Genomic DNA, 14006 nt, shown 5'->3' with positions numbered 1-14006 from the left:
CAATCACCCAGCAGCTCTGTGTGTGTTGAATCAGGTGTGTGTGTGTGTGTGTGTGTGTGTGTGTGTGTGTGGGCTCGGCAGCTCTAAAACATTAATCAAAGTATTTATCCAAACGAGACACATTAACGCAGCCACTCGTTATCAAACCCCCAATCAACCAAATCAGCTTAACTGCTGCAAATAAAAGCAATTAGCATCAGAGCGGGTCGTTATCCACTCTGCTGCCGCAGCTCAGCAGCCGCAGCTCAGGCCCGTCAGCTGATCACAGCACCGCCGACCTGACGCACAGTTCTCCAAATTCACCCATTCATCCTGTGAACTGCACACCTGTCTGTCCCAGAACTTTTGTCCATTTATATGAAACAAAAACACACACACATAAAGTCCAGGGGCTGGTGTGTGTGTATTTACATGTGGTCCGGTATTTGCATGCTTGTATGTGTGAGAGTACACAGGCATGACCATAAATCAGCAGGTCTGAACGGTTTGGCGTGCGCGTGCGCGTGTGAACAGCTGACAGTGTTGGGGCTTGACAGAGGGAAACTCCAGTCATCCACACTCTGTTCACACACACACACACACACACACACGCACGCACACACACACACACACACAGACAACGATCACTTTCACCGTCCACTACCATTTTTAGAAACTGATCCAGATCAGTCAGGTTCCAAGCTGTTTGGTGTGTGTGTGTGTGTGTGTGTTGAATTGTTTCTGTGCTAATGGAGCAGTCACAGTTACACAGCCACATCCACACGCATCACAGATTCAGCCGCAGCAGATCACCGCCGGCGGCGGGTTCCTGCCGCAGCTCGGCCTTCTGAACCATCGGTAGATGCACCGTGTAAAGTTTCTCATCATCTCTGCTTCCTGCAGAATCTGCAGCGCGTTTCCATAAACTGGACCCACGCGCTGCTGAGAGCCGCACCGTGACCCTCCTGGGCCTCCGTAATATTTCCAGCCTAAAGCCAAATTACTGCATAGAACATTCACCTCCATCCTGTGGAGGCCAAACTCATTTTACTCACATGTACATATATCTGACTCTATTTTACCAATCAAGACGATTCATAGACTAATCGATCAACCGATGAACAACGTGAAGAAATGAATCAATGATGAAAATAAAGCCGCGGCCCCGGTCTCCTGCTCTGTGAGGAATCTATAGAACCAAAGTAACCGCGGTGTTTCCAGCGGAGTGACTTTAACATCCGGCTCGACGCGACGCGTGTAGCAGCAACTGGCAGAAAATAACGATGTCAAACAGGAATGGAACGTCTATAAAAGCCCGTGATTCACATCCATCGATAATCACTCCGCATTTATGTGACACATGTTGACTGCTGCGCCTCATAACTGCCAGGTAAACTCCTCCGTTCATTAACAGGAGGGTGATTGATGGGCTAATGTTCTCAGTAATGTGCTGTACACTGCACGTGAGCCAAGGAAAACTCTGCACGCCAAATCACGTAAACGTGTCCTGCAGAATATAAAGCGCACACACTGCTATGTGCCCTGAGAGCACCGGGGCGGGGGGGTTCTGGTTCCGGTCTAAGCCAGGTAGCGTCTGGCTGCAGCTGCCGGGAGCGACAGGTGAGCTCAGTGCTCTGCTGTCCACCTGGACGTCATCAGACAGCAGGTTTGACTCATTAGACTATTACATTGTCCAAAACTGGACGTCCCCCCCCCCCCCCCCCCCGTCACACACACACACACACACACACACACACACACACACACACACACACACACACACACACATTGTGCCAACCCTATTTGATTCACGGCTTCAGTAAAACCACCAAGCCCGCCGTGTTGCCATGACAACAGAGCCGGTGGGTTTGATTTACGACCGCCATGACGGGATAATGACGGGTTTCTGCGCTGAGCTGCGAGTTAGCGCCACAGACTGGAAGAGCTGGTTCAGAGGGCGCAGGCGCTGGTCCCAGATCAGCTTCAGCCCTCTGCCAGCGGTGGAGACCAGCAGGAGGAAGAGCTGACCCTGAGTCAGCAGCCGGAGGCGACCTCACCTTCCCTGGATGTTTCCTGCGGAGCCACCTGGACGGGCTGCTGCGATTGGCTGAGAGGGAAACGACAGACCGCCTCCAGCCGCAGAGCTCGCGCAGTAAAAGATGTTTTTTTATGAATCACTGAAAGAGCTCAAATTAAGTGTAATGATAGCTGAGGAATTAGACACGAGGGCTGCTGGGAGTCTGCGGAACAATGATTGGGATAATTACACTTAATCATGGAGAAAATAAGGATGGAGTCTGACGTTAATGCAGCAGCACACTCACTCACTCACTCACACTGCTTCACGTTGCTTTGTCGGCTGTGAAGCACCTTTCAGTTCTGAGGGCTGATGGGTAAATAAATCATTTCATGTTTTCACACAGACTTTTTACTGTGGAAGCCAATCTCTGCCAAGATGTGAATTTCCCCTGGAGACGAATGAAGTATCTATCTATCAATCAATCTGGAATATTAAAATATATGTGTGTAAAGCAGAATACATGTATACACACACGTACACATGTATATACATGGAAATACATTTATATACAGTCAGCTGACAGCTGATTAGACACTGAGCTAAAACTAGCTGTTATTTAGCCCACCCTCACTGATATAAGTGGGGTGGACAAATTAATAGAAACACCCTCACTGTATAACTTAATACAGTCCAGCAGCACCAGAGTTATAATATGGACACGTGTTATTAAATAAATCTGTTTGTGAACTCGTCTGATGAATGTTCTGTCTCTTCTGCTGTTCTAATTAATAATTAACTGAAAGCTAATAAGTGCATCTGTCACGGTAAAATTACATAACTGACTGTTACTCCTAACAAGAAGCATTTAAAAAAACAAAACACGGGCGTCCACATACTTTAGGCCGTGCAGTGTATACTGCAGTACACAGTCTACGTGTCAAACAGTCATTTACAGGTTCTCAGAAGTTTAAAGTGCAGATGTTGGTCTGAAGGCTTCATATAATGATCTGTTCACTGAGCACACACTTGGTGAATGATCTGCTTTTTGCCTGGAGTCACTTTGTTCCTGTTACAGTTATTAATTAGGGTAAATATTCATATATTTTCATTATTGTGATCACAGGAAAATGATTAAATGATCCAAACATAACGGCATCAAAGAATAATTATTCTGCGACCTCGAGAGGAGCATCGTTTTCTGGTGACTATGACATAACAAGCTCTGATTTCAGATTGTGAATTTATGAGTTCATTAATTTTCTTCTAATGATCAGGAGGAGGCCGTTTGGGTTATTTTCATCTCAGGAAATAATTATGAGGAAACCAAACGTGTTATATCGAGATCACGAAAAACAAAATAATTACACCTGTGATGCTTTCAGGTTTCTGTAAAAAGGTGAGAGTGTTGAAAGTGACGCATCGCTGGGGGTTTGAACACACACACACAAACACACACACACGCACACACACACACACACACACACACACACACACACACACACACACGCACACACACACACACACACACACACACACACGCACTCGCACACACACACACACACAGACACACACGCACACACGCACACACACACACACGCACACACACACACCTCACAGAGGTAACAGTCACCTCTGGCAGGACAATGTGACCCAACCTGTCGTACAGGTGAACAGCAGTCAGGGGGAGAAAAGGCAAAAACACTAATTATACATGTTTGGAATACAAACAGTCGCCCATCGCGCGGCGCAGACAGGATGTCGCTTTCCAGTCGGCAGCGACCAGCTACCATCAAATGTCCCGACCACATCTGTCAGCAAACAGCACCTGCTCATAAACACCTGAGTCAGACGGTTGATGTGTCGCCTGATGGAGACGTTGTGTCTGAACCCATCAGCACTGACAGCTGATTGATTCCTACCTGAACCGCTGAACCGTGGACTACTGAGACAGAAGGACAGTTCGATAACTGTCCAGTTCACGTGTTCAGTACCAAGGCCACAACTAACAACTACGTTAATAATCAATGAATTTATCGATCAGTGTGAAACTCCTGTGCCGCTCATAAAAACAATCCCTCCATGTGCCTGCTGGTTAAACCGATGTCTCTGAGACAAGTTCCTGTTTTTCTGCTGTTTTTGTCAGTTACCAAACAGCTTCAGCTGCATCACCCCCTCGCTCAGGAGAAGGTGACCCTGATTTACATGGAGCTGAGGAAGCAGAGACGGGCTGTAATCAGGCCAGCGATCTGGATCTGGATTTGATCCGGATACAAGTGGAGATGGAGACGTCTCCACACACGTCTCCTTCAGGACGTGTCCCAGCCTCCTGCAGAGGTGGTCTGAACAACAGGACTTCATTTACACTGAGCTTTGTGGAGACCGGATGGAATCAGATCCTCCTACAGAGCATGAAGTGACTCAGAATGAACGGCTGAGCTGTGAGGGAACAGAGAGCCGACACATCTGAGACATCAACCATCCAACAACCATCCATCAACCATCCAACAACCATCCATCAACCATCCATCAACCATCCAACAACCATCCATCAACCATCCAACAACCATCCATCAACCATCCATCAACCATCCAACAACCATCCATCAACCATCCATCAACCATCCATCAACCATCCATCAACCATCCAACAACCATCCATCAACCATCCAACAACCATCCATCAACCATCCATCAACCATCCATCAACCATCCAACAACCATCCATCAACCATCCATCAACCATCCAACAACCATCCATCAACCATCCATCAACCATCCATCAACCATCCAACAACCATCCATCAACCATCCAACAACCATCCAACAACCATCCAACAACCATCGAGCTCTGAGGGAAATGACTGTGATGTGACCGGACACCGACTGTCTGACGCTCACAGCCGGGTTCATTCTCACTCTACAACATCCTCCTGACAACACTGTTCCCTGTTTCCCATCAGCCCCGTGCCTCCGTGCCGGCCTGCTGTTTGCTGCAGTAACAGTCGCCTCGACCCGAGGCTGTGACTGACTGACAGCTGATTGGCCGCGGCGTTGTCGTCTTTGTTTATAGATTCCACAGTTTTGCGTGTGTTTGATGGAGGATTAGAGCTCATTAGGAGAGCGAGGCTGGTCGCCAGGAGCTGTTCAAAATACCACACACACACACACACAGACGCACACGCCCACACACACACACACACACAAACACACACGCACACACAAACACACACACACACACACACAAACACACAGACACACACGCACACACACAGACACACACACACGTTCCTCTGTCTGCAGGCCTCTGCCTCACTACATCAGCCCCTCTCAGGCCTGTAACCGAGGTTACAGGCTTCTGGTTAAACCAGTGGAGGAGATATCAACGAGTCTTTGGGTGAAAATGAATTCAGTCTGATTCTCAGCAGAGGAATCAGAGGATTCACTCCACTGCTGTCCTCATGTTAAATCAGCTGAAGAACGAAACACAGGAGACAAAGCCCTGATTAAAGCTCCGGAGGGCGACGAGGAAACAGGTGAACATGACCGGACAGCGTCCCGACAGGCGCTCAGCTTCCCGGCGAACCCTGCAGCGATCTGAGGGTGATGTCGTAGGAGAAGCTGCCGATCGAACCGTCCCCTGTCATTAATTTCTCTCTGATACAAGTCGGCACAGGTGATCCCACACAGGTAAGCAGCTGCAGGCGGGCGGAGGCTGTTCAGGGTCTCCTGCTGAGACAACTGAGCCCTCGCTTTGTGGTTCTTTATTAGAGGGAAGGGGCGGCGATGGTTTGGATTCCCAGAAATGGAAAGTATTTTAGTTTTAAATAAACAAACGGTCGCTATTTTCACCTGATACACTCACCACCATCTGTGGCAGTTACTGGAGGAGAGCCAAGCTTCAGCAACAGGAGGGAGCAACAAGACAAGCTGCGCTCGAAAAAAATAATACGGAAATTATTTTCTAAATCACCAACACGACGCCTGGAAAAGTCAGAGCGGTCACAGAGAAGGCAGCCATCCTCTGACCAGTGAAGAGCCACAGCTTAAAACAGACACAACAACTCAGACTTTCTTTGTCGACTTAGTTTTCTGAAACGACACGATGAGTGTTCACGAACGAGTAAATCAAAGAACGATCCGGCCTCATTACGTAAAACACAGACGCTCAACCAGGAGTGAACATCTACACCGTCCCCGAGCCACAGCAGGGCCCTGCTCACCGACCACAAATCCAGCTACACACATATTAACTACATGAATCAGTGTTAACAACACGTCTGTCAGTACAGCTGCTTTTCACGTGTATTCATTTACACAACGGAAACACCAGGAAGAACCTACAGCTGAACCACAGGCTCAGAGTTCAGGTTATAACCACATCAACCACCAACACTACACCAGTTTAAACTGTGTAAAACTCCGTCACAGCATCAGACTGAACGACCGTCTGCCTGACGAGTCAGAGCCCCGACGAGTCTGAGCCCCGACGAGTCAGAGCCCTGACTTCCTGTTCTGCTGCAGCCTGCGTCTGTAGGTGTGGAGGTACGATCCTGGGCGGAGGCGACCAGTACGCGTCATGTGAGGTGTTTTTTTTTCTCCTTCTTCTTTCAGACGTGTATTTCTGACACTCGTTTCACAGCACACGCTAATTGCAGCTTTATGCAGATGTGGAAGGCGTTTTCATTTCCCGCCTCGAGGCCTGCTGAGTGTTTCTGCCTGAGTAAGTTCAGCGTAAACAAACGCCATCTCGTTACAACACGACGACGGGATGAAGGCATGAACTCTGTCGCTGAGGGTGAGTCATGTGCCCAGGATGAGCCGGGCTCGTTCATTCTTACTGCCTGGTCTCAGAGCAGCTGGATTTGATCAGGCCGCAGTTCAATCTGCTGTTGCTGATGAAAAACTTGACACAAAGCAGAGGATGAGCGACGAAGGTCAAACTGAATTATTTTAGCGCTGTGATGTTCGTTTTTCTGATTCCTGACACGTGACGTTGCATCATGAGTGTGAAAAACTGCACAAACGACCTGTAGAAACATCAGAGTGACACATTCTCGTGCCTCCATCTTTCCGTAGCGTTTTGCTCTCTGCTAAATTACAACGAAGAGTTTCACAAACCGGAGTAAAAGGTTCAATCTAAGCACAAATTCCTGCAGCAGAAGCTACGAACCCTGTCACCGTTTATCTCTCTGATGCTAATTATATCCTCCCCCACCCCCTCCCTCATAAACGGGACGATTTTTATTCAAATTAGCTCCTTTTTGCTCGTTAGCGCACCTGCGCTCTCCTGTACCTAATTAAAAGCCAAATCCTGCAAACTTCTGCATCCGCCGACGGTGGCTCTGTTACCAAATATTGAGCAAGGTAGCACTGTGCTAATTAATGTTAGAAGGAGGGAGTGGGTGATTGGGTGGGGGAGGGGGGAGGGAGGAGGGGGGAGGAGCCGATTTACATAAACCTGTACAGAAACAGAAAACAACAGGACCTCCAGTCGTCGTGTTTGAGTCCGCGGGCGGCCGCTGTTGTGTTGCTGAGGCCCTTGAAGCGTTTTAACACCCAAAGTGGGCTCTTCATCTTCTCCTCCTCCTCCTCCTCTTCTTCTTCTTCTTCACTGGTAGGTTGAGCGTTCAGCGGGAGGGAGTCTCCATAGCTCGTTAGATTTTCCTCTGCTATTCTGAGTGAAGCTCAGAAACAAAGTGTTAGACCGGGGAGAAAAAAGGATCCTGCAGGTTCGAAGGTGAATATTCAGATCTTTTCAGCCCAAAACCAACGTGTAAATAATGTCTGATTTCACTGATGCCGGCTGGGTGCTAATCACATTCAAGACAAAGGAAAATTGAATATTGCAACAATTAGCAGGTTTGATGGAGACAGTCACACAACCTTACTGCAGTGCTTATATTTAACTCTAATAAATGACTAAAACAGTGTCTGAGGAATTGCAATTAGGCACCAATAGAGGTGTCGGAGGAGGCAAACACTGCCGGAAACTAAAACAGTGACAACAGAGTCAAAGAGAACAAGAGAACAAGAGAAAAGAAGAGATGAAAAGACAATGAACCCGTCAAAGGACGACGGAGCAGCAACACAAAGCACACTGATGTGTCTCAGTCAGGACCTGATGGACACAAGTTTCACGGACCTGAGGACGAGGCTGGACCAGCTTCTTCTCCCCACATCAGATAGAAATCAAACTGACAAAACTCTTCACCTTCTCAAACTGATCCACTTCTCATCTGTTCTCCCAAAATATGCTACGAACTGTGGAGCTCTGAGGAGAGTGACAGTTACTGTGGGACACTGATGTAAACTGCTGTACACACACTCACACACACACTCACACACACACACACACGCACTCGCGCACACACACGCACTCACACTCACACACACACGCACTCGCGCACACACACACACACACACACACGCACACACACTCACACACACACTCACACTCACACACACACACACACTCACACACACACACACACACACACACACACACACACACACACACACACACACACACACACGCACACACGCACACACACACACACACACACACACAAACACGCACGCACAAATATAAAAACAAAATAAAGAAATGATCACTGAAGATCGGCCCATCTGTGGCATGATCATAACCAGAGTGATAAGGTTATGTGATATTACACACCTGCGTGAATACGATTGGATGTTACCTGCTGCCCAGCTGTGAATGAGCCAATCACTGTGAAGCAAACAGCTGGTGTTGGCACCTCTGTATTTTTCTGTTGTCATGTGACCTCGGAGCGATAAAATCCGATTTGTTTGTGAGATTAGCATCAGCCTGTTCAGCCGCAACATTTTTACATCATAAATTTCATCATATTTTTTATGGACCTACTGTAAAAGTTAATCTCACCACTGTATTTGACTCGTTGTCAAAGATAAGTATCATATAATAACTTGTTACTAAACAGAAACCGGGATATGACAATAATCACACCTGGATTATGTTATTAAGCCATGAAATAAGTGATGACAGAGTTTTTGGCGACAGGAAGTTGGCGTCTGAACGCAGCTGGCAAAGGTGAGAAAAATGTACAACCTGCAGAAGCATGTTGGTGAAAATGGGACTGCATCAGTTTTAATATTTTGGCTTCAGAGCTCAGGGAGATTTAACGATCTGTTGATATTCATGTCAAATAAAAAGGGAACGTTTTAAAAAGCTGCTGTTTTCTTCTTCTGTGCTCCTCTGTCCTCCTGCTTCTGAGCTGTGCTCAGATCATCGACAGGTAAAGGTGAGTGTTATCACTGCTGTTAGCTGCAGTACCATCGAAGGTCTGCAAACTATGGTGTTTGTTCCACAGAAACTCAGCTCTAAACTTTATTTCTAAAAACTGAAACTTTCTGTTTCAGCTGTTCTGACTTAGAAAACATAGATTTTTGACTTTTTTGAAGTGACCCAGTTCGATGTGAACTGGACTAATTCATTCCTGTTTTCACATCTGTTTAATATTCTACGTTTAAACTGAGTAACTCCTTGATTTCCTTCAGGATTGATGAAGTATCTCAGTCTATCTTTCTGTATTTGACTCAGCAGCAGCTTCAACATGTGTCAAACAAACGTGCAGCGTTCTGATTGTTATTTCTCTGCCTCTGTGTTTTACCATTGTGTGTCCTCCACCCTCTGGTTTCCCAGCATCAGCAAAGACATGAGCTCAGCTAATTTGTTTAAAAAGGTAGAAGCAGGTTAAGAGGAGGCCTCGTTATCCGGCTCAGTCTTTTCAGACAGTGAAAGCGAGCCTTCTTCTCGGAGCCCCCTCCTCCTCTCTGCTTGTTTAGCTGCAGCCATGCATGCTTAAAACGGGGAGGAGGACGGCACATCCTGCAAATTAGCAGGCTGATTTCCCTCGCAGGGTTTGGACAGAGGATCCCGCCGCTCATTGCCAGGTCCTAAACACCGAGGCCAGCGTCACAGTGGCTGAGCGAAGATGGCCGCCTCCGATTCAAAGCGCTCCAGCCGGTGTTATTACAAACAGGGATTACCCAAATGTCCCCTGCACGGTCCGTTTAGCTGTTCAGATGACCAACTTTATGATCTCATCTGAGGTCTGAACGTCCAGTGGAACTACGCTGCACCACAACACAGGGACTCCAGTACAGGGGAGCTGCTCTGGTGGCATGTGATGGACCAAACTACACTGCAGACGGATTAAAGACTGGGACAAGGTTTAAGACTGAAACCCACAAAGACCAAAGAGCAAACCACAGAAACCTTTGGCAATGAGGAAGGAGCAGAAATCTCACTAAATACCCCGCCCCCCCCTCGACCTCCTGCCCCATTGTCCCTCCACTCACTCCATGTAAATGTGAGAATATGACTGGAACAAGGAGGGTAATAATGGCATACGTGTTTTACATAGGTTCAATGAGGCAGTAAACTGCTTTGGGTTTGTTGTTCTGTGTGTGTGTGTGTGTGTGTGTGTGTGTGTGTGTGTGTGTGTGTGTGTGTGTGTGTACCGACAAACTCAGTTTCATTCTCTGTCAGAACAAATAGTTTCACACAGATGATTCACTGAATCTGGTCACTTTGTATTGTATTTAGGCGTTAGCTTCATAAATTAGCTTAAAACGTGGACACTGTCGCCAACTTAGAAACACTCTCGCTAGCAGTCACCCTTTGAGTGACTCTGCACTGGGAGTCTACATGGCTGCACCTGTTGACCTACATGTCCATAAAGACCCTTGAGGACAGTCTGATGATGGGATTTCCATCATGACACAAAGACAGGGAAGATATAATGAGAGCTGCTTTAACTGAGCAATGGAACGAGCTGAAATCACAACAACGTACTTTCCCCTTTCACTGGAAAATAGCTGTGAACAGCTGACTTCTTCCACATCCAGCAGATCAACATAATCCTTCATCTGGAGTGGTCTCTCAGTCCAGTGCTCACTCTCTTTTAGCTCAGGGTTTGGTCTCCACCAGCTCCTGAGGGAAATATGATTTAAATGCTGCACCGTGTTTTCACCAGCTGCTCTGCCGGAGTCTGTCTGCTGCTCAGCAGGTCGTGGACAGAGGCTGTCAGCTTTTATTCTGAAAACCCTGAGACCGAACCAGGCAGGAAAAGAGCCAAAACCAAAACCAGGAGCTAAAAGAGGCTAAAAAGCTCAGCAGAGCTGCAGAGATGGAGACGAACCTCTGAGGGTTTATCTACATGAACCAACAGTCATGTGATTCACTGTTAACATAAAACGCAGATCAGCTTTAAGATGAACCGACTCCGTTCGCAGACGGTAAAAACTGAGAGATCAACAATCAGTTTTCTCCTCTCAGTATAATAATAGTTCACATTTGGTGAGAACTGCACAGAAAGCCTCTGAAGGAAACACAGAACTGACTGGGCTGTTGGTACAGAAACCTCTTGCCAGCACAAGACAGTCGGTGTGAGTTTAAAGCGTTGGTTTAAAAGTTGTAATCGTAAGCATATGCACCACAATCTGTTCTGTTATTTATTGGTGCGCTAATCACCGAGCACACCAACATTTCTCTCCTCTCCCTCCTCTTTGCCTGTATGAGAAGCTCGTACGAATCTGGAAGGATTTCACAAGTAATAATTCATAGGCTAATCTCACTCCATGACTCTAATTAACGCATCATTAAAAGCATAATTCAGATAATTATAATTTCTCACTTTTTAAATGAGAGATGGGGAAGAAGGGGAAGGGTGTCTGAGGAGCCAATTTAGTGAGTGAAACAGATCCTGAGGCAGCGCTGAGCTGAGCGGGTGGGTGGAGAGAGAAACACAGCAAGACAAAAAAAAAGAAAAGAAAAGAAAGGGAAAAAATACAAACGGCAGCTTGGTGCTTTACACAAAACAACAAAACATTAACAAGCATTAACGTCAGGGAGATGCAGATCAAATCAGAAAGAGTCTGAGATATCTGGATCTCTGCCCACCTGAGGAAAATATTCACCTCCTCCTGTTATATACGAGGGTGGAGCTAACACGGAGGTGAGGGCGCACGGGTTCGTTCTGCTTTTTGGGAGAGAAAAAAGTGGAAAATGTAGATTATGGGCAGAAGGACGGCGGCCTGTTAGAGCCGAGAGCACGATCAGCTGTGAGCTGCCGATCACCGAAGATGAATCACATGACGACTGCTCAGAGTCTCTTTTCATGTCCTGATCAATAATACGCAACCTTAACACACAGTCAGATAACACTGTACAACAACAACAACAACAGGTACAGCAGCTCAGTAACCACCTACACCTACGAGCCTCCAGCACCTGTCTGATGAATGAAACCCACTGTGGTCCAACACTTGATGGAATCACTGGACTGAAGCAGCTCTTTAAAAATCATTAGCGTTACTGTGGGACTGAAATGAATCATTCGTTATCACCGTTAATAAAAATGTTTCTGTTCAGATGTGATGAGTCATTTCTGCTCTTCACTGCACCAAACTGCCACAAAGCAGCTGATGAAAGTTGGTGTTTACTCCTGAAATCACCTGACGGAACAGTTCAGCCCTCAGGCTCCTCCACACACTGTATGTTAATTAGGATCAGCTTCATGAGGAGCTGATGAATTCAGACTGTTACAGTGTGTGTGTGTGTGTGTGTGTGTGTGCATCCTATATGGAAACATAAGCCTGTAGTACTCAGGTGTGTGGTGTGACGACATCAGAAGGCGACACGTTTTTTTTTGTCAGCCCTGCAGATGTTCCCGCTTTCTGGCAACTGTCCAAGTCGATTACACATCTAACACACAGACACACACACACACACACAACACACACACACACAGACACACACACAGACACAGACACACACAGACACACAGACACACACACACACACACACACACACACTCACACACACACAGACACACACACACACCTCAGCTCTCTCATCAGTGAGTGTGAACGAGGTAAGCATCTCTCTCTGCCGTATTTCCAAAAGTCCCGACGCCACGAGAAACCGTGTGGTAAAATATGCATCTCCTCTGAAAATCTGAGGGTAAAACCTGCGGAGCTGCGAATCACAGATGATCTAATGTACAAATCCAAATTTAACATTTAACACTGGATCCATGCAAGAAAACGTCAGTGATCCCTGCGAATGAACCGGTTTTAAATGATCATTAAATCTGATCTGAGCGTCATCAGAGTCACAAGCACAACAAACTTTTCCAAACACTCACAGTGCTGATGGAAAACGTCAGTGAACCCCTGGATTTAATCACACACACACACACACACACACACACACACACACACACACACACACACACATACACACACAGCTCCAGTCTAGTTCCACTGACCTGACTCCAGGTTTCCTCAGTCCTGACCCCGGGTTCGTTGAGTCCCGGCTCCAGGTTTCTGAGTCCTGGCTCGATCGAGACCTGAATCGATCACATGACAGTCCGACGTCTGTAACAAACATCTTTTAATGTTTAAGACGTACCGATGTAAACTGCCTTTAGTGCAGTTCACACTCTTGTTGTGTGATGCAGACTGAGAGAGGTCGTTAAACCTGATCTGAGTCCTGATCTGAATCCTGATCTGAGTCCTGATCTGAATCCTGATCTGAGTCCTGATCTGAATCCTGATCCGAGTCCTGATCTGAATCCTGATCCGAATCCTGATCTGAGTCCTGATCTGAATCCTGATCTGAATCCTGATCTGAGTCCTGATCTGAATCCTGATCCGAATCCTGATCTGAGTCCTGATCCGAGTCCTGATCCGAGTCCTTATCCGAGTCCTGATCCGAGTCCTGATCCGAGTCCTGATCCGAATCCTGATCCGAATCCTGATCCGAGTCCTGATCCGAGTCCTGATCCGAGTCCTGATCCGAATCCTGATCTGAGTCCTGATCTCTCTTTCAAACAAACCAAAGTAAAACTTAAACTTGTGTCAGTTTGTCTTTGTGAAATCGGCTGAAGGCTAAAATGATTTCCTTCTCACCCACTTAATGATAACAGTGATAAAATATGCACACATCCTCCTGATCCCA

The sequence above is a fragment of the Toxotes jaculatrix genome, chromosome 10, assembly GCF_017976425.1.
Source record: "Toxotes jaculatrix isolate fToxJac2 chromosome 10, fToxJac2.pri, whole genome shotgun sequence".
NCBI classification, from domain to species: domain Eukaryota; kingdom Metazoa; phylum Chordata; class Actinopteri; family Toxotidae; genus Toxotes; species Toxotes jaculatrix.
The sequence above is the reverse complement of the archived record's forward strand: the minus strand, read 5'-3'. Positions refer to the sequence as shown.